Genomic DNA, 22239 nt, shown 5'->3' on the forward strand with positions numbered 1-22239 from the left:
TTCAGCAGCCGGCACAATGGAGTTGTGATCCATGCATAGAACTCCAAGATGCTACTGCAATAATAACTATTATTGTTATTATTATTATTATTACTATTATTTATTTAATCCCTGAATAATGCTTTTGCTATTGAATACTATCTGTTGATTCAGAAAGTCTTTGAAAAGGCTAGCATTCTCCACAGGACTTTTCCACACAGGAGAAGAAGTAACATTAGAATTTCGTAGTTTATAATTTCTAATTTCACTTTGTGTAGAGAAAACAAAACAGCAGTCATGTAGCCCTTTAAAGACTAACAAAATGATTGAATAGTAACATAGGTACACATATGAGTATTCTAACAAAACAAAACAACAGTCATGTAGCACTTTAAAGATTGACAAAGACTAACAGACTGCTGTTTTGTTAGAATACAGACTAACACAACTATCTCTATGTTACTATTAATTTGTGTAGAAGAGCTTACAACAGAAGATGGGCACTTAACGTACATATAAAAGAAAAAAAGAAAAAGAAACACCCAAACAATAAAAAACAAGCACTGGTTAGTGTGGCTAAATCTTTTTTGGCAGAAATATAGAGTTTACCTTGAAGAACCTGCGTTATTAATTCTTACTTTGAATGACATAATGACTTTTCTCTTTTACTTTTGCAACCTTTTTAATTCATTAGTGAAAAGGTGGAACTCCTGAACCACCATAACCAATGACAAGAAAATTTGTCTCTCTTCTCTGTAATGTACAAAACTCCTCATCATCTGCACTCCTGCACTTCTGTTAGTTGACCAAGATCAAAAGGGCAAAGTCAAAGGAGAGCACTGAATGCTTCAGAATGTAAGACCATAACCTTCTCAATAAATCCATGAACCAATATATAATCATAAAACCAGGTAATGGAGGTTAACTGCCATATTGTAGATTTGAAGGGATTTGATTTAGTTCAAACATAAAGCACACTTGAGAAAAAAAATCCCAGCAACACAAAATAACCCAAACAAATGGACTCTACAACTTTGCAAACCATCCAGCTGCTTAAAATGTAGCTTTGCATCTGTGTTCTGCATAAGTTACCTACCCATAGAATTAAATAAAGATGAAATAAACATGAAGATTGATTTGAATGCATGGAACTGACATACCTATAAGCTGAATTCCATCATCATTTATGTATTTATTCATTTATTTCAATGTGTGTTGGATAAGGCCAATTCTTCAGATCTGTCTTTTTTGACAGCTATACTGGGCTATCGGTTGTGACTATGGCCTGCGCAAACTGCAGTCGAGAATTAAGTTATGTTCTTTAAGTGTATTTTTTGTTAATACACCATTTTCCATTTTAAAAAGGGAGATTATGAGAGAAACACAGAATACCATTATACAGAGTAGGGAATATAAAGCTGTCATTGGTCGTCTCTAAATCAGTAGCCTCCCATCCTTTTATTTCAGGATTTAAGAATTTTGCTTTACTTAAAGCTGAGCAAAAATGTACTGTTCATTGAAAAATGCATTTTGCAGATCCTTAACACTTTTTACAATTTGTGTTGAGTTCAGTGAATTGTTTCAGCTGAAAGGAAAGAAAAGAAAAGAATAGAATTTAAAGAATTTGAAAGGTTGTGTTTTGGATATTTTGAAACAAAACATTTTGACTCCTCATTTTGAAATAGAGTTTCATTTCAAAAGTTAGTTTTGAAAAACCCATAAAGTGGTGAAAACCATACAAAACAACCTAAAGTTAAACAAAAAATATTTGTGGGGAGAAGGACGTTTGTGGTTGAATGAACTTCTAATTTGACCCAAAACACTTTTTTATTGTTCTTTTTGCTGAAAAAAAAATCAGTTTAAACTCAAACCAAGATTTTTTTGGAGATATTTCAGTTCCATCCCAAAAACAATCAAACAAAAACAATCCAGTGATTCACATAGTTGTAACTCTAGGAGCCCTCTCCATACCAAAATGGGGAATCTATCTGCTGTTTTCTCCACTTCCTTGGGTACCAACAGGAAACTGGGGATATATACTGATTTTATTGATATCAGTGTGAATTTTTCCATTTGTTTCAGTGAAGCTGGAATATCACCCTGGGTAGTTTTAATCTCACATGGCTAAGCAGTAGGAACTTGTGCATTGTGGATTCTCTTACGGCCCCACTATAGTATGGAATAACAATTTATTTTCTTCATTTTATTTGTATTCTATTTTCTCCTTAATGGCTCTATTCCCTTCCAAAATAAATGTTTTATGATTCATATCCAGCATCTGCAAACATGTGTGGCCAGTCCAGGGTCATTAACTTGAATCTGATGTGTGTGTGAGCAAGGTAGACGCATATAAACATGTGGAGCTGGTGGCACACACCCTCTGCAATTTCCCATAGCTTAAATGAGGATTTTTAAAATTAAAATAAGAAAGTAATTAATACACATGGGCTTCTTCTGACCAAACTTCATATGCATTACATATGGACCTGATTTAAGGTCTTGAAATTAATTAAAAGTAATGGAGAAAGAGGCTTTTTCTGATGGGGATAATTCCCATAGGCGGGATCTGCAAAGTCCTTTTGCTGTCTGTTAAACAGAAAAAAGGTTGCTATTCGCTAGTCAGAGGTCTGAAAAAATGATGATTAATCCTTTGCAAAGGGCCTGATTGTACTTAGTGCACAGCAGTTTTGAACCTTAGCCTATGAGAAAAAAATGGACACTCTAAGCCTAATTTGCCAGACAAGTTAGCAGTGAAAACTTCACTGGCTTTAACAGCAACTGGTTCTCCTGTGGCCCTTGCTGGGCAAGCAAGTTCACACACATGCCATGAGGACTTCCACCGAAATCTATGTGGATGCAGCTGTCTCACAGCATGGACAAGCAAGGTCAAGGCCAAAGTGCTTCATTTTATCACTCTTTTCAACATAACACATATGTTTATTTCTTCAGTTAAAATCTTACCGCCAATCTACTATTCACCATGAAACCCTCATCTTCAATGTAGCCTCTTCTCTAAAACCCTCATAAAGTGTCTGAGAAAGGACATAGTTGCTGCATAGGCCATTCTCTAGGAGATGAATTTCATGCCTGTTTTGCCCTAGAATAAGTATAAACTAGCACATTCCTTTTCTACATTTTCTTTGTTAAAACACATATTACATAGTTCTTATTTGTCCAATGGGGAGGTAAAGGACATAACTAGGGAGCAGCATTGTTGTAATTGGCCTACTGCTAAAGAAAATATTTTATTGAGTGTTGAGTAAATTTTGGTGCTGTCCCTGAGGTTGGTGTGTCTAGATGATGTGTGGAGCTCTTTCTTTCTCACTCACTTTAATTTTTTTCAAATTTGCCATCTTCTAGACATGGTAAATGGATTTTTCCCCCCTGCAAAGTAGCTCACTCTCTAAAGAAATTAAAAAAAAAATAAAAAAAGTCTGTTTTGTTCTTTGCAAAGTCACAGTATGTTTTTCAACCTTTTACTTTGTGAGCCTGCTAATTCCTTGGAATGACTCTCCTTGTTCTTCTTGTAAATGGCATACTGATATCCAAAATAAATGCAGAAAGAGGCCAAATAAAGAATAAGATTCATCTATGCAAATGAAGGGTCCAAAAAGGGAATTCTCCAAAAACTACTGTAAGTACTATAAGATTTCAGCCTGCAAACTAATCCAAAGTTAACAGTTAACATAACATTCAGTTCTTAAACATCAACAGGATAAAAAGAGCAGTTTCAAACTGACAAAATATTTATTTACTGCAAAATTACGATCTTGTGGTTAAGGTACTGGAGTGGGAGTTGGAAGCCTGGATTTAATACTCACCACCAACTTCTGGTCTGACCATGGGCAAGTAATTTCATCTTGTGGTGTCTCAGTTATGCATCTGTAAAACAGTTATAATAATACTTCCTTTATCTGACTGTTTTTTTAGACTGTAAACTCTTGGAGCAAGTACTGCCTGTTAATTATGTGTACGTAATGTGCCTGGCACAATGGAACCCTGATCTTGGTTGGGGCCTTTCAAAGGGTTGGTCAAAAATTATTTTGAAGCTGTTTTTCCATAGAAAATTGGGTTTTTGCTTTTCCATGGAAACTTTTGATTTTTTTGTCAAGAAAGGAATGTCTGGAAACTGACAATTTTTTTGGGTCAAAACACAAATTATTTTCCCCTCAGGTATGTTGTCATGGTTGCCTCATGTTTGCACTATCCTCTCTGAGCTAGGCTGCCCAGCAGGACATCTCCCAGGATGCACCACAGCCAGTGCCTCCCATGCTGGACTGAAAACCCACATCAAAAAGGGAGAACATTGTGCATCATGGGAGATGTAGTCTAACCAGGTGACCTAGTTGCTAGCGGGACTGGAAGCATGAGGCCAAATATTTTTGTTCTCAACCAAAATATTTCAATTTTTTATCTAGAGGTCAACATCTTATTTGGAAAACAAAAACGAAAAACCAAAAAACCAAAAACACTTTCTAGCCTTTAGCTATGGCTATAATACACATGCATAGTTAATAAAAAGCAAATTGTTTTAATTATAAGCCATAAAAACAGAGCATCTAAATTATATCAGAACAATGTGTATAAAATGTATCGGACATCTCTTGATTCTCTTTGTAAAACTCCTATTAATTAATAATTTTATCATATTTATATGTTGATATCTATTGATCTGAATGGCTACACTAGAAAAATACACACATCTTACTTTATCGTAATACTAAGAGTATTAATTTAGCTACAGAGGGACACAGAAGTGTCCTCCTGCCTAATCAAGTCACAGGAATGTTAGTTCAACCATGTTTCATTTAAGGTTGAACTTCTCTAGTCCGGCACCCTTGGGATCTGACCAGTGCCAAACAAGAGAAAGTGCTGAACCGTGGGAGGTTAGTACTGTCTAGCAGTATTACTGACACTTTCTTTTCTTACTGGGCTCTTAGAAGACATTTAGGTATAAATTACAGCTAAACAACAGCACAGAACACTGAGAGCCAGGACTGGAGTGATAACAACAAAATTTCCAGTAAATTATAATGTAGGAAGGGGATTCCAAATTCACTTTGAAGGCACATTTTTTGAAGCGGAGCATAGTTACAAAACACAACTAGGCAACTTATATTTCATACCTCTAGGTTATCCAGCTTCATATGTCTTTTTTCCAGCGGTCTGTTTTTGATACAGTTTTAGCCCTCAGATGACAGGGAGACAGACTGCTTATCCACAGAAGAGGTAAAGGCAGCCAGTAGCAATATGGGCTTCCCCACACAGCCATTGTGGGAACAGCACACACAATTGATGTAAGGTACATTGACTCCATGTATATGCAATTCATGTAGCTAGAGTTGCATCTCTTACATCAATTTTCTCGTCTAATGTATATTTATTTTCCTGGCCAAAGAGAGTGCAAGTATCAGGATGACTCTACAGTGATGGCTAGAATACTCACCCAGGATGGCCCAGAATCCAGTCCCACCACACAAATGTCTCTTTAATTATTTAGTCACAGTGCAACAGCTTCAACAGGACAGACTGAGGGAGGCCCATATCACAGCATTCCATGGACCAGTGTTTAGAGCTTTTACTGAAGATTTGGCAGAACCCTGTAAACATCCTGCCTTCCTTTCAAGCGATAGGAGGATTAGACCAGAGCTTTGCTCCCACCATGCTGTCTGGAGTAGTTCACAGCCATGATGCCAACCTCACACTTGACACCAGATCAATTGGTACCTCATATCTCACCCCAAAGACAATGCTGGAAGCCAATGAATTATTTAAAGAAGGAGGCAAGCATACACACAAATTATTACAGTCCGTTATTCCAAAAAGTTGTAGAGTTGTTGCACTTTTAGGACTATCCCTGGTTGATCCTGGGGGGTTTCTACTTCTGTTTCATAGCTCCAGTCCTGTGCAAGTCTTATTTGCTTTCTTTATTTCCTTCTTCCAGAGCTGAAGTTGATAAGATGAGCCCATTTGCAAGTAGACTGTCTAGGGGTAATTGGTAAAGTCTTTGTTTTGTGCTGTCCCACAATGACCCATTTGGTTTTGATAGTCTTTCCTGATGGGCAAGAGACAATCCCTTCCGACAGGCTGACAATTTCAGGGCAAATATCTGTTACAGCTATCAATCAAAAACTTAAACATTGCCTTATAGCATCTGATAAAGATATCCTAAGTGAGATTTACACATGAAGCAATTTACAAACATTTCATAAACTCTAAGTGCTTGGCTGAGGCCTAAAGTATTGGCAAGAGTTGACACCTGATTTACTGTGTCACACCGCTATCTTAGGTCACTGCCCTAGCCAGTGGGTTAAAAGTTAGGAGGGAGTCCACTTCATCCTCTTCCCCCTGTGGTTCTTAGAAAAGTGACATAATGGCCTAACTCCTAAAGGATTCCTGTCTCTGACCTGCCAGCAGGGATAGATGGCCCCTGCAAGCTGAACTTAGGCGTGTGTTTCTGTAAGTGTGGTGTAGTTTAGCACACATCCATCTCTCTGGTGTCTCTATTGGGCAGCTTAGGTACCTTTCTACTTCTATTTACTTTGTAAATCACTGTCCAAAGTGTCTCTCTTTCCCCACGCATTGTATAGAAGTTTAGGCACCTAACTCCAGCTTTGCAGTAGTTATCTGGGTGTCTAAAAGTCAAGCACTGTGACGCTGAACATCACAGCACCTAACTAGCTTTATTAGGTGATGAGTTTTTGTGAGGCAGACCCACTTCTCACATGACTGCTTTTTTCTTTTGTGACATGGCTACCTCTTTGTAACTAGCTTTGTTCATCCAGGCCTAAAAGACTTGCTCAATATCACATTGGAAGTCTGTACGAAAGATGGAATTGAACTCAAATCTGCTGAGAACTTAACTAAATTACACAGCTTTTGCCTGTATATCTATACTGGAATAGCTGTGCAGTCAGAACCCTTGAGTAGAAATGCAGCATAAATTTACAGAGTTCTACTTCCATACCCACATCACCTCCCTGAATGACATTAGCTAGGCTCTTCTTTCAGGCTACATGGGGTTTTTCCTGACATAGCCAATGTTGGCTGACAGGTGAGCATTTTTTCACACTCTCAGCCCACATAGCTAGGCTGGCAAAATTTTATGGAGTAGACAAAGCCTAAACCACAGTTTAAGGCCTTATTCCCAAGTCTGTCCTTCTTTGCTGCCTCTTTAGGGTTGATTTTGCATGTCTGCACCAGCTTTTTGTTGTGAGCTCCTGTTTTTGCAGCATCATGCTCTCATCACTGACAGCCAATCCCCTGGGAAGGACTCAGGAGATGAGCTGGGTTGACAGGAACCACAGGAGTAAAATCAAATCTAAGGTAAATCCCCAGGGTTCCAAAGACTCTCTCTGGGGGAAAACCAACAACCTGGCTGCTGGCTGTTGATCTAACCCACCTTTGCCTTTCTCAGCTGACCTCCCTGCAAACTCCAGAGTAAGCTTAACAGGTACCAGTAGATTTGTAATGGGCACTGATGAAGGCTGGTTGTTACTTTTATTTTCCCCCTCCATAAACTGGAGTGATGAAAACAAAACTTCTAGTAAATTATAATGTAGGAAGTAGATTCCAAATTCGCTTTGAAGGCAGATTTTTTGAGGGAGGCGAGAGTTATAAAACACAGGCAGACAACTTATATTTCATAACTTTAGTTTACCCAGCTTCATACGTCTTTTTCCAGGGGTCTGTTTTTGACGGGGTGAATGTTAGCCCTCAGATGGCAGAGAGAGAGACTTCTGTTTATCCACAGGACAGGTAAAAGGCAGCCAGTAGCCATATGGGCTCCCCCACACTGTTCTTTCCAGTGTCCCTCAACTCTGACCTGAAGCAGCCACCTCTAGGGAGGAGAGGATCGTTTCCAGGCTCACTTATCCAGTGGCTTCTTGCTGGGTCTGCCAAGACTGTGTGTTTACCCACTAAAATAAGCCAACATATTTTCATGATCTCTCTTGCTACTGTGAATCAAAAAACATTTCCATATGGTCACAGCCTTGCTACAGCTCCTTATGGGCCTCATCCAAACCCCAGTCGAGCAAATGGAGACACTCCTAATGGCTTCAGTGAGCTCTGGCCCTTACATACGTATGTCAAACCCAGAAAAGATTTGTTTCTGATAAATTATCACAAGGCCTTCCAATAAATTACCCCTTTGCCCACAAACCAATAATCTATTGCCTGGACATCTGGAAACCATTGCATGGTGGTGAGAGTTCATAAGCGCCAGAGGTCACTACACATCAAGGCTTTCACCCTGTGAGATCTCTGTGTAGTAGCTGCCATGGAGTATGTGCTTCCCAATGTGGAAGTGGCAGAGCAAGATAGATTAAGCACTAGACATAGTTCTTTGCAATGAGAGGTTGTACGCGTCAAACCCCCTCCTGGACTGATGTGTTACTTCAAAGTGATCAGACTAGAGAATCTCCATAATATTTTTAAAGCAAAAAAGCAGTCAAGTAGCACTTTAAACAATAACGAAATAATTTATTAGGTGAGCTTCCATGGTACAGACCCACTTTTTCGGACCATAGCCGTACCAGAGCAGACTCAATATTACTCAAAATTATTTTGTTAGTCTTTAACGTGCCACTTTACTGCTTTTTTGTTTTGATAGTATATAGACCAGCACGGCTATCTCTCTGTTACTACATAATATTTTTGTACTACGCTTTCTTAAGTAGAGTTTTCCAGTGTTATACTTATGAACTGAGTACTTGCCCACCCAGTGAGCCACCCCTGGATCCACCCCGATCAAACCATGGAACAGTGGAGTTCTCCAGTCTGCCAGCCAGACTAATGTTTATAAGGCAATCTACGTGTATACATGCCATTGTCTCAGTATGTTGTGTGTGTAGCATTTCCTAAGCATTCCTTTGTCTGACAGCCTGCAAAATGCCAGTCTTCTGGGAATTCATCAGGACAAGCGATGAGGTATTTTTGGTGGGATTTTCTCTTCAGTGGCTAATGTGGAAGGAGTGTGCTGATCACAGGCTAGTTTAGGATGCATCTACGCTACAACGCAAAGTGAGACTGAAGCATCTGTATTCATACCTTAAATCTAGCCAGCTTGAATATTGGTAACAGTGAAGCTAAAACAACATGGACTTTAGCATGGGCTAGCTGCCAGAGTAAGTACCCAGGGTCCCAGGGGACTCGTACAGCCCCTACTGACATCATGATGCCATGGCTTCACTGCTCTTGCTACACACAACTCACTAGATCCAAACCTGCTCAGGTGTGTCTTCGCATATGGTAATCACACCTCCAACTGCAGTGCAGATGTGTAGTGGAGTCAGTGTCTACGTCGCAGTTAAGAACTGGCAAGCCAAGCATTGAATGAGTGTGTGAACTGGACTCTTGTCCCTCTCTTCAGCCCTAGGGATGACTCCTCCAGCACAAGGTTGAAGCCAATTGGTTGGACAGCGTGAGGGAGCATTGGGCTGTCACTGTTGATATATAGAGCACTTAGGTTTTCATTTGGCAGCCTTTCTTAATCTACAGCTCTAAAAACACCTAACTGGTTGGAAAGGACCCAAAAGACAATTGAAATGCCTCAAAGGGACTCTCCTGTCTGCTCATATAAGAGCCAGCTGAGTACACCTTATCCACTCTCTTGGAAGGCTCCCTTTCACCACCTTGCCTCCATTGCAGGTTAGGACTGAAGTTTTTTGCTAAATTTCCCAGCTCTGTTTAGCCCTCCAGGACTGAATGATGGTTCAGTGATGGCAACAGAGCAAGTGTTGTGCTGTGCAGAGGCTCTTGTTGGATTCTGGCAAAAATAGACAGAGGAGGGAGGTCCAAAAGTCATAATTAACGCATGGCTCCAATCTGAATGGGAAAAATGACAAACTGAGGTTCTGGTTTGGTTGTTATAATTTTTTTTCTTATTTATATTAGAGGCCTAGGAGAGGATACATAGTTGGGCAGGACTCCTATTCCAGATGTTAAAGCCTAACCCTGCCAGGTGCTTAGAATTTCTTGCGAAGTGCTGAGTTCCCTCAACTTCCACTGAAGTCAATGGGAATTGAGGGCATTCCAGATCTCACAGAACTGGGCCCCCTACAGGCTAGTTGTTATGTTAGCAACTAACATCTCTGCCTTGACAGAGAGCAGGGGAATATTTTTCTCTTCCTCTGTGGACTGGCAGTGTTGCAGGACGATCATTTTTGTACCTCAGCCGGATAGCCGTGAGACATAGCTTGAATGATCTTTTTCACTGCCTAACTTCTGTTCATGAAAAGATGTTGCAATTTTTTCTTTGCCATAGCAATGAGAACAGTGCTTTTGTTTCATCAGAGCAGGAAACCGTTGTAGCCCAGTGTCTGAAGCAAGGGACTGAAATCGTGTGCCAAAGTTGAGTGACATACTAGAAGTGTTAAAGTCAATGGAAGTTGTTGGGTACTCTGTACCTCAGAAAATGAGCACTAAAGATCTCAAAGTGGGCACCCAAAGTGAGGCAAGAAGAATTTGAAGTCATTTGAAGGTGGGTGTCAGCAAACTCCAAGAGAAGGAGCTTGTAATAGTCCAGATGGCAGTTTGCGAGGATCTGGTGTGAGTTTTAGCTGTATGTAGAGATCAAAAGGGCTTGCTCTCAGTGTTGCTATGGAAAACATCTCCACAAGAGCAGTCAAGATGGACACAATATGGATATGTAAATCTACAGCAGAGGTGAGTAACCCCTGGACGGTGTGCAAAGAGTGGCACGTGAGCCAATTCTCATTGACGCCTAAGGTGGGAGCTCAGCTCTGCCCCTTCTTCCCCATGCAGCCAGGTGCACCCTGTACACTTGCATGGTGCCTATGTCCCCTCCTCACAGGTTGTCTGTGTGCTCAATACCCTGCTGCTCCAGAGGGTCATCTGAATCAGGGCCCTGGACGTGGCCGTCACAGGCTTCGCTGCAAAGGGGTCCCCTATCCATGCCCCAGAGCACAGTGGTGGACAATTTATAAACAGGAAGGGCTACCACTCGGTGGTCCTGCAGGCCATGGTGGACAGATGGGGCCAGTTCCAGGATGTCTCTGTGGGCTGGCCCAGCTGCACCCACGACACCTGCATGTTCCAGAACTCAGGCCTGTGCCGCTGGCTGGAGGCAGGGACCTACATCCCCCAAAGGTCCTCCAGCCCTGGCTTATGCACCTGAACATGGGCCACTTCACTGCCAGAAAGGAGCACTTCAATGCCCAGCTGAACCATGCCCAGCAGGTGGTTGAGAGGACCTTTGGGCTTCTCAAGGGCCGGTGGTGCTACCTGCTGGCCCACCTGGAGGTTAGCCTTCTCAATGACCCCCAGGTTGTGGAGAGTAAGGGGGAGGCCTTTGTGCAGGGGTGGGTGGTCGAGGCTGGCACAGTCTACCCCCAGCCAGCCGCTGCCTGTAGCTGCCAGGTCCACCAGGAGGGGGTCTGGGTTTGGGAGGCCCTGTGACGATATTTTGATGTAGGGCCTCAGTGAGCGCCACCCTGGCCATCTCTGGCAGGGGCTCCTGCACACTGCCCCCACCACCCACACACTGCCTCCCCAACAAGCACACATTACACAGAGGTTTGGGAAAAATAAAACTGTAAATATATTGTAAACTATCGGAACTGTGATTACTACCTATTTTGCAAAAACAACATTGATAGGAACTATTTACATGAGGCGGGTATAACTGTTCACATGTGAGAGAGGTTAACTATTTACAGGAGAGGGGGCATGTGGATGGCCTGGCAGTTGGCCCATAACTCTGGGGCAAGGGCGGATCGGCAGGTATGGTCAGTGCAGGTCCTCAACCTGGTGTTTGGCTCCAGTGGGCTCCTGTCCTGGGGGGCAGCAGGTGGGGCAGTGGGGGGGTGTGGGGGGCAGCGGGAGGTGCCAGCTGAGTCATTAGTTCCTGGTAGGAGGTGGTGATATCCTTGAAGGTGGCCATAAAGGCCCCCCAGGCCTCCTGGTGCCAGGCAGCCTCCCACTCCTTGAACTGCTGCCACCACTCTACAATTTCCACCTGGTGCTTGAGGGTGGCAGTCACATCTGGGTCCCATGTCTCTTTTCCCCTGGCTCTGGAAAGGGTGGGCCCATCCAAGCACTGATGGTGCCCCTGGGCATTCGCAGTCCACTGACTCGGGTGGGGGGGCACTGTCCAGGACCACCGGCGGTGCAAGTGTCCTGGTCGTTGGATGGTGCAGCTGTGGAAACGGGGAAAGAGAGAGGAAGGCCGTGAATATTGAATCTTGCCCCATGGCTCACACCCCCCATCCCATCATGGGCATCAGTTCCCCTTCCCCTGTCCCCCACCTCCCTGGGTGCGGTGGCCCTGTGGGCGGCCCCTTTGTGTGGTCCGCCCCCCTTCCTCCCAGGGGCAGGGTGTGGCGCTGTCCGTGGGAGGGGTGCTGATGGTCACTGGTGGCCATGCCACCACCCCAGGGCCATGGTCTACCTGGGCCCTGGTGAGCCGGGGTCATGTATGGTGCCCCCGCTCCATGCCCTGGGGGTGTGTGCTTGGTGGGATACATACCTCAGGGTCCACCGCCGTGTTCAGGGGAAGCCCGTAGGGAGGATGCCTGGCTGGAGCTGTGGTAGGTGAGGTCCAGCACCAGCTCTCCCGCCTCACTTGACCACTCCATCTTGGGGGCTGGCTTCGGCTGTGGCCCCAGTGGTGCAGAGCTGGCCTCTGGTCCTGGCTCCAGCTCTGCGACCTTCTGGGACTCCTTGGCCGTGGTGTCGAGGGTGGCCAGAGGGGAGGAGATGTGCCGGTGTCCCAGGATGGCCCTGAGCTCCCGGTAATAGGGGCAAGCAGCGGGGGGAGGTCCGCAACTGGCTGGCCAAGTCCCGCACCTGGGCGTAACCCTGCTACCGCAACTTCACCTTACTCCTGACATGGTCAAGAGTGTGGGCAGGGTGACCCCAGGCTGTCAGGCCCTGAGCCATTTGCTCCCCATTACACGGAGCACCTCCTCCTTACCCCAAAGCCCCAGCAGGTCATGGAGCTCGGCCTCAGACCAGGAGGGGCCCCACTTCCTGCCCCCCTGGGTGAGGCCTTTGGAGCCCTGAGGTCCGTGCGGGGGGGAGCCCCAGGGGCACTCAGGTGGCTGGCTGGCTGCCATCTCTGGTGCGGGTCTTCCTGGGCTGCGTCTGCGCCATGCAAGGGCTCTGCATGTCGCAGCTGCTGCCTGCACGCTCTCAGCTTCCTGCTATGGGATTTCTGGGTCTGTGGAGCTTTAAGAGCCACTGTGCACAGAGATCCTAGAGCCCCACAGGGGCTGGACAGCACATCTCCGTGTCCCAGCTGATTACTGCCATGGTGGACCCTGCTATTTCAAATAGTGGGACGTGGATCATCTACACATATCCTACTTCAGTGCTAGACATCGAAGTAGGGCACTGTTCCCATCTTCTCATTGGAATAGCGGTTTCGACGTCTCCATGCCTGACACTGATTTCAACTTCGAAATAGCATGAGGCGTGTGTAGACGTAAGGTGTGCTGTTTGGAAGTTATGCCTGCTACTTCGAAGTAGTGTTCTGGTGTAGTTGTGGCTATAGTCTAAAACAAAGGCTAGCTGGGCATTCAGACTGCCCTGTGTTGTTATTAGTGGCTCCACCTTTTGTGTACAACATGAGCGAGGACAAGGTTTAATGGTGAAACCCTACAGTAGTTCTGTCAAAAGGTTGGGAGTTGGAACACAAATTTTTAGTGCCACCAAAGGGAGAGTAAAGACATTGCTCGGAACCTGTAATCAAGCGATTTATAGCAGCTTAAATAGTAATTAATGAAAGCTTATGATGTGATCTGCTTTATGAAAGTTCACCATTAGTTCAACATCTAATACTGCCTTGGCAGCATTTCATGCAAGCTGGATACTGAACATCTGTTGAACTTTGTTTACGAACACAGTACATGATTGTTAGAAGGTTCTCAATAAGCTACATTCACAGACCTCCTCCACCCATGGCTGGATAAACTAATGAACAAACTTGCAGTGGGTCTGGAAGTGCTCACTGGAAGGATTTAGAAGAGATAAAGAAAATAATTTAAATAAACATACTTTGCCGACTCAGTTAAGAACTTAAAAAACTGGTTCTGTAGTACTGAAGTGAGCACAACCTGGATGTGAGTGTGTCCATGTGCCTTGCTGTGTGTCTTTGAGTCTGGTGAAGATGATTGACACCGACAAGAGAAGACTTCACACTATACCCTGACTCCTACAGGCACACTGCTGAGTGTTAGGATAGAGGAAAAAATAATGCATTGTATCCAAACAGGAAAGCAAATCCCCACAATCCAAGGGAGAAGACAGATTTTCAAGTGGTCACATTTTGTTTTTAATCACAGAATCATAGAATCATAGAAGAGTAGGACTGGAAGGGTCCTTGAGGGGCCATCGAGTCCGGCCCCCTGCCCTCATGGCAGGACCAAGCACTTTCTAGACCATCCCTGAAAGCCATCTATCTAACCTCTTCTTAAATATCTCCAGTGATGGAGATTCTACCACCTCCCTTGGCAATTCATTCCAGTGTTTGATCACCCTGACAGTTAGGAACTTTTTCCTAATGTCCAACCTGAACTTCCCTTCCTGCAATTAAAGTCCATTGCCTCTTGTTCTATCCTCAGAGGCAAGGAAGAACAAATTCCCTCCATCTGCCTTATGACACCCTTTTAGATACCTGAAAACTGCTATCATGTCCCCCCGAATCTTCTCTTTTCCAAACTAAACAAGCCCAATTCTTTCAGCCTTTCTTCATAGGTCATGTTCTCTAGACCTTTGATCATTCTCGTTGCTCTCCTCTGGACCCTCTCCAATTTCTCTACATCCTTCCTGAACTGAGGTGCCCAGAACTGGACACAATACTCCAGCTGAGGCCTAACCAGTGCAGAGTAGAGCGGGAGAATGACTTCTTGTGTTTTAAAACAAAAAGCAGTCAAGTAGCACTTTAAAGACTAGCAAAATAGTTTATTAGGTGAGCTTTCGTGGGACAGACCCACTTCTTCAGACCATATGGTCTGAAGAAGTGGGTCTGTCCCACGAAAGCTCACCTAATAAACTATTTTGCTAGTTTTTAAAGTGCTACTTGACTGCTTTTTGTTTTGATAGTGTATAGACTAGCACGGCTTACCCTCTGTTACTATTTCTCGTGTTTTGTTCACAACACACTTGCTAATGCATCCTAGAATCATGTTTGCTTTTTTTGCAACAGCATCACACTGTTGACTCATATTTAGCTTGTGGTCCACTATAACCCCTAGATCCCTTTCTGCTGTACTCATTCCTAGGCAGTCCTTTCCCATTCTGTATGTGTGACACTGATTGTTCCTTCCTAAGTGGAGCACTTTGCATTTGTCCTTATTAAATTTCATCCTGTTTACCTCAGCCCATTTCTCCAGTTTATCCAGATCCTTTTGAATTATGACCCTATCCTCCAAAGAAGTTGCAACCCCTCCCAGCTTGGTATCATCTGCAAACTTAATAAGTGTACTTTCTATGTCAATATCTAAATTGTTAATGAAGATATTGAACAGAACCGGTCCTAAAACAGACCCCTGCGGAACCCCACTAGTTATACTTTTCCAGCAGGATTGAAAACCATTAATAACTACTCTCTGGGTATGGTTATCCAGCCAGTTGTTCACTCACCTTATAGTAGCCCCATCTAAGTTATATTTTGTCTTCCCCCCCCCTTTTTTTTTTTTTTTTTGGTAAGGCTGTTTTGGAGTAAGAATAATACATTTATTTTATATAATACGTTACCATTCCAAAGAATCGCTAAACAGTTTATAAACTTCATGACAGTTCAGCTCAGATCCTGTCTCCAGCATATACTAAAAGACATTCATGCAAAGGCATAAGGGGAACTAACTCTAGTCCTCAAAACCCTGAGTGGTGTCCCCATATGGTGGGTTTAGGCATAGCGAGGAAAGCAGGCATCATGTTTCCTCCACCAGCGCTGGGAACAGGAAGATGGGGAGAAGTGGAAAGGAGCAAAGGGTGGCAAAATCAAGGTCTGTGTGCAGTTTGCAGCCAGCTGAATTCCTACTCTGTACAGCTGATAAGGTGATTAAACTACAACCTAACCCAAACCTGAGTACCTCATGCTAAATACAGTTGTAAGCAGGGCCTGAATGAGTGATGGGGGAAATAGACTTGCCAGGCTCCTGGGCAAGGCTGGGGGAGGGAGGTGGCTCTGCAGCCTCAGGAAGAAGAGCGGGGCTGATGCTTGCTTCCCTCAGGCAGTCTTAATGCTGCCCAGAGCATGTTGTACACGCCAGCAAGGGTAATTTAAAGGGCCCAGAGCTCTAGTCATTCAAAGTAGTGCCAGCAATGGCTGGGAGTCCTGGGCCCTTCTGAATCACCAGACCCCAGAGCTGTTGTCTCCTTCCTCCCTCCCTTTGGTGGGCTGTCCAGTGATAAGCTGGAAGAAAAGACTTAAGGAGAAGACTGTGTTTTCATGGACACACCAACCCTCCTAAGGTGCTCAGCAGACGGAGTTGCTTCGCTTCATAAGGACAGCCAACTGTGAGCAAGGTGCAGTGGCAGGAGAGAGGAGTCATGTGTTCAGGGACATTTGCTTATTGGACTTTCCTGCCACAAGGTGGGAAACTGAGTCAGGGCACACAGCCCTGTTCACTGTGGGGTCAGGCTAGCTTGTGGTCGTACACTGTTGGAGGCAGTGCTGGTGGCATTTCCCCAAATTAATGCTTGGCTCCCTTTTGTTAAGCTCTGAGCACGCGAGTGAGGCATTATTGTCTCTTAGAGGCACCCAGGGAGGTGTTAAATTGTTCTAGATTATTGGATTGGGGCTCAACCTGTGGTTCTGTTTTGTATCATGAAGAGGAATGCCTACATTTTGAACTGAGAGCTAGTTGCTGCTAACCTTATCTGGCAGAAGGGTTAGACTTAATTCCCTTTTTAGATACCTAAATCATTAGTTAGTTGCCTCAGTACTAGAACTGATCATATTGTATGCATGCGCACACACATATTATACATATCGACACATTCATGGAGTAAACTATCAGATAAGTATCTGTTGATATATAGCAATGTTTATGCTAATACTAATTATCCACATTTATTAAATATAAATTTAGGTGCCTCTTATTTGGCCTCTGGTTTAAAATAGCAGCAATTTGTTTCAAATTGTTACATATTATGATTATTGTTGTTGTAATTCTTTCTAAAATGTAATAGAATTCTATCACAAAAGCTGCCGCAACACATTTTCTTCTTTTCCGTATTGTAGCAATTATTCTAAGAGCTGGTCAGTTGCTTCCTAAGGGGTTGTCTTCACTACACAGGGGATCAACACTACAACAGATACAATAAATTGACCTCTGTGTGCTCTCCTGTCATCTCCAGTACTCCACCATGATGAGAAGAGTAGGCAAAGTCAACAAGAGAGCAGCCTTTGGTGATCTTACTACATGGAAGACCCCTCCGAGGCCGCAGTAAGTAGGCTTGGTACCTCAGTAAGCTCTTTGCATAGCTGAAGTTGAGTATCTTTGACTGACGGAGGGAGGGAAGGACATAGTGTAGACTATGCCTAAGACGCAGATCTTATGATCGCATTATTCAACTAGGTAGTTTTTTAAGGGTCAAAATATATTGCAGCCACATTCTCAAAACATCACAATTTACATTTCTGAAGTCCGAAATAAGGGAAAGACTGTCTCTCACTTAGATCACCCATCATAGGGTACCTTCTATGATAAAGAGAAGTGATGAATGCAGAAGCAGAAATCATCTTCATTTACAGATGGGTTGAGTGTTTGTTAGTAATACTTACACAAGAGATATGACCATGAACAGAAAATGTCCTTTATTTGGTCAAACAACACTACTGGTGCATGCCTGGCTGCCTGACTGCCTTTGGCAGCATGAAACTTGCAGGACACGTGGGCTACATCTACACTAGCCAAAAACTTCGAAATGGCCGTGCAAATGGCCATTTCGAAGTTTACTAATGAAGTGCTGAAATACATATTCAGTGCCTAATTAGCATGCGGGTGGCCGTGGCACTTCGAAATTGGCACGGCTCGTCTAGACGGGGCTCCTTTTCGAAAGGACCCCGGCTACTTCGAAGTCCCCTTATTTCCATCTGCTTATAGGAATAAATGGCTATTAGCCAGGGATAAAGTATGGTGCCCTAGCCTTCATAACAAGGGCAGGAGATGGATGGCAGGAGATAAATCACTTGATCATTGTCTTCTGTTCTCCTTCTCTGGGGCACCTGGCATTGGCCACCGTCGGCAGATGGGATGCTGGGCTTGATGGACCTTTGGTCTGACCCAGTATGGCCATTCTTATGTTCTTATGTTCTTATGAGCCCTGTCTGGATGAACCGTGTGGCAGTGAGCCGCATCAATTTCAAAGTGCTGCCGCCACCTGCATTCTAATGAGGCGCTGAATATGTATTTCAGCGCTTCATTAGTAAACTTCAAAATGGCCATTTGCATGGCAATTTCGAAGTTTTTGGCTAGTATAGACACGGCCTTGGATTGTATGATTCAGGCGTAGGAAATGCTGAGGAAGTGATCCACACAATCTTGCTTTGAGGTAGGACATATGAGAGAGCTGAGCACACACAAGACTTTATTCACGGACCGTTTCCTTTCCATTCTTAGTTTTGTTAAATGATAGGAAATGAGCCATCCCCTAGTAAGCAGATATCCAGCCTGAGCTGGAAATCACCACAAAACCATAGCTTCGTTAGAAATGATCAGACTTGTCGTTAGTGGTTTATTTCTCTGCTTATTTTAGACTCTGTGGCCTGGAATTATGAAAGGGAGACATTTTTAATTTACTCCCTACATTTTTGTTATGATTTGTTTTCCTGATTTGCTGGCAATGATAATGACCTTGATTTTACCAGAACTGGGGGTATAGAATGGAAATGGGTGTCATGTTACCCCACTAACATGGCTTGAGAATACATTCACTTGATGTCTTTTAGCAAATCAGTGCCCATTAAGGCACACACACAAAGCTATCATAAAATGAATTTTCCCTACACTGCCCACTTGTTCTTGTGGTGACACTGAAGATGAAATGAGAACCATCCTGAATCTTCCCTTAAAACTTTGAGATGGAAAAAAATCTGTTCTCTTATTTGTTTTCTTTATTCTTCATTTTTTCATACCTCTGCACTTTGCTGTGCACCACCCAGAGCTTATATTTATATGGAGAACACCAATTTTCCAGTGTTATCATGACTTTAACTTTTCTGCACTATGTTCTTAGCAGCCAAAAGGGCCAGGTTCAATTTATCTAATGGTTCCATCTGAAAATTTACATAGCTCCAGGTCAAGCCTCTACCCAGAAGCCTAGGAGACTAAATTACTTCTCCTGGATGCTCTAGATAAGCAATATTTCCCCTGACACATGAACTGAGTCAAGAACTTTAAACCAAATGGAACTTTCTTGGGAGTTGTGTGGGAGACAGAGGAAAGAGAGGAGAAGAGGAGAAAGGGCACAGAATAAACTTGGGAAGATCAACAATTCATGTAAATTGACAATATCTACTGGGCAAGACTATTAAGGAGCCTGCTGAGACAGAGGAATGGGAGCCTTCTAGTTAGCATCCTATCTTGTCTGAGGAGACATAAGCAGCCTACACAGCCTTGCATAACAAACAATCTAGGGGTGATGTCATTAAATCAGCCATATGGGACTAAATGGTCCAGTTTGCGGAAATGCACCAGGAAAGTTTTGGGGCACAAGATAGGCTGGAAACATGGCCCATGACATTCATTTAATGGACTGGACTATCTATTGGTTAAAGCCAGATATGCAGTGTGTAGGTGAAATTGTGGACTCCATCATTCTAGAGCAATGTGGGGGTACATGGGGGAGTCAGGAGACATTGGCCTACAACTCTGGAGGCAGCAGTCAAACTCACAGGTTGTGTCAACACTATCAAGCTATTTTGAAAGATTTTTTGAAAGAAGGGGGCTCTTTCGAAACATCCCGTGGAGTGTATACACACAAAAAACATTCTTTCAAAGTAAATCGAAAGAATGCAGTGCTCCTTTCAAAAGCATCATTCCACTCCCACTTTAGGAAGAATGCCTTCTTTTGAAAGAGCAGTTCCCCATAGCACCTGACTTTTCGATCTCTGGCCTATTCTTTTGAAAGAACGGAAGCTGTGTGGACACTCTCTTTTGAAAGAGCAGATCGCTCTTTTGATCCACTTTTTTGTGTGTGGACGTTCTCTTTCAAAAGAAGTTCTTTCAGAAGAGATCTTCTGGAAGGACTTCTTTCAAAAGATCTCTGTAGTGTAGACATAGCCACAGAGGAGTGCAAGGAAGGAGAATTTCACCAAAAGGCGTGCTTCAGTCTAACAGACCAGAGCTGGGGAAGAAGGTTGGAGAATTGACAGGGGTAAAATCTGCAGAAAAGAAAAGGAAGGAAAGCAGAGGAACTTCTTCATGGAGGCAGGAAGTTACTCGCTACTAATTCAGAAAACTGAGGCACATAAAAAGAGACTGCCTGTGTGGACTGTGGAAGGGCTGAATTTTGTAGCTGGAGTGAGATCTTGGATGTATGGCAGAGAAAAATGCCATCCATTTCAGTGAAAACAGGGAGGAGACAGGAGAGCAGCCTGGTGGCCATCAGGGTATTTACTGGCTAGGACAGATGTGTGTGTGTGTGTGTGTGTATATCTATATCTCTATAGACAGAGATATAGATATATCATGGGGAGCTGCATATGTGGTCTGCAATGATTAATAGGTTGAGAACCACTGTTAAACCCCAGTGTTCTAATTTGTATGTGTTTGGGTGCATGAGAGAACTTTCAGATTTCTAAGGATGCCAACCATGGCTTCTGAGTCAGAGTCTCACTTTTTATTTTCATCACTCAGCAATGTAAATGACTCTCTAGCAAGAGACATAAAAGATGATTGAGTGTTCTTCAGCTGCACGATCCTGCACCCACTGACATCAATATCAAAGTTCCATCGTAGGATCAAGTGGTAGATGAAATTCAGTTTTATTCAGATTGCTAACACAAGTACTATGTGTCACTACCTCCCACTTCACCCCAGTGTGAAGGGCTTACATGGTGTATATGTCTTGTAGCAGCCTTCTATTGGGTGGCGAATTTCACCGTTTGTAACCGAGTGGAAGTTCTCAGGGCATATGGCACTGTCCATACTTTTGATGGTGTTCTATGAACTTTTATTAATACAGTGTGCACTGCTTGGTTCTGGAGTGACTGGCATAATTTGGCACTACATTAATGTGAAGAATGCTGCATCATAAAGAGTTGGGTTTGATACTGAGTTGATGAAGCCAAGATACTTCGGTCTGATCCTGTCAAGCCCTGTCTGTCTGAACTTCTGATTGATGTATCAGTAATAGCAGCTGAACCTCCAATGGGCTTGTACATTTGGTCAGTGTAGTTTGGATAAGTACCCAAAGCATCACACTGACATGAATCACCTACAATAACTGGACTCCTGCAAGAGGACTGGGCTCAAACTGAACAGTGTGAAAGGAGCTTCTTCCTCTTTCACTGTACTTACCATCAGGTTTCCTACCAAGGACTTGGTCCAAAATTCAATTACAGTATAAGACCAGGGTTGTGCTATTCATTTTCCATCTGGCCAGCTCCCTGGACCTTACCAAAATCAATAGAGCATTTAGTTATAAAACATATAGTTAAAATGAAAAGGCTGCTCTGAGTGATTGGGCCCCAGTCCTACACAGACTCATGCACGGGCTTATTCTTGCGCACTGTGGGTAATTTCACTGAAATTATGCCCATAAAACTGTGGGTACAATAAAGAGAAGGTTGCGTAAGGCAATTCTGAAACTCAAGTCTTATGTGAATTTTTTGAGCTCTCCTTTCATCCTCCCCTCACTCCTTTGCCAACTCCTATCCCGCTTCTTTCCTACTCTGCACTCAGCCAGAGCATATTTTCTTTCTCTTGATCCTGGCCTTTTATTCTGCTTTGACTGTCTTTACCTTGTTTGACACTTCACCGGGCTCCATCCTTTGCATCCCTTCCATTTTCCTTTTCTCTACCACCAGTGCCCTTTCTCCCCCAGCACACATCAGACCCTCCTACTTTTGGAAGACTATTTAACACTTTTCTCTTCTTTTTTTAAAATGTTTACATTCTATTTGCTAGTTTAGAGCTTGTCCTGTGGGATCAGGTTACACATTCTCAGATATGGACAGGGAAGAAGAAGAAACAGATCTTGAAATTATAGAAGGACCAGCAAATTTGGTGTCTTAATTCGGGATATGTCAACTCCTCTTAAATTCTGGAGTTCGAGTGTGTTAGG

General features: G+C 43.5%; 1 long non-coding RNA gene across 1 annotated transcript in view; it reads right to left on the reverse strand.

Annotated features, from left to right (window-relative positions):
- Positions 1 to 3800: 3800 nt before the first annotated feature.
- Positions 3801 to 22239, reverse strand: part of LOC142012212 (uncharacterized) — a 132535-nt gene continuing 114096 nt past the window's right edge. Inside the window, exon 3 of the long non-coding RNA XR_012645285.1 lies at positions 3801 to 3861. This is a non-coding gene — a long non-coding RNA (uncharacterized LOC142012212). The remainder of the gene's footprint in view (positions 3862 to 22239) is intronic.

The sequence above is a fragment of the Carettochelys insculpta genome, chromosome 4 (genome assembly GCF_033958435.1).
Source record: "Carettochelys insculpta isolate YL-2023 chromosome 4, ASM3395843v1, whole genome shotgun sequence".
Classification (NCBI taxonomy): Eukaryota; Metazoa; Chordata; order Testudines; family Carettochelyidae; genus Carettochelys; species Carettochelys insculpta.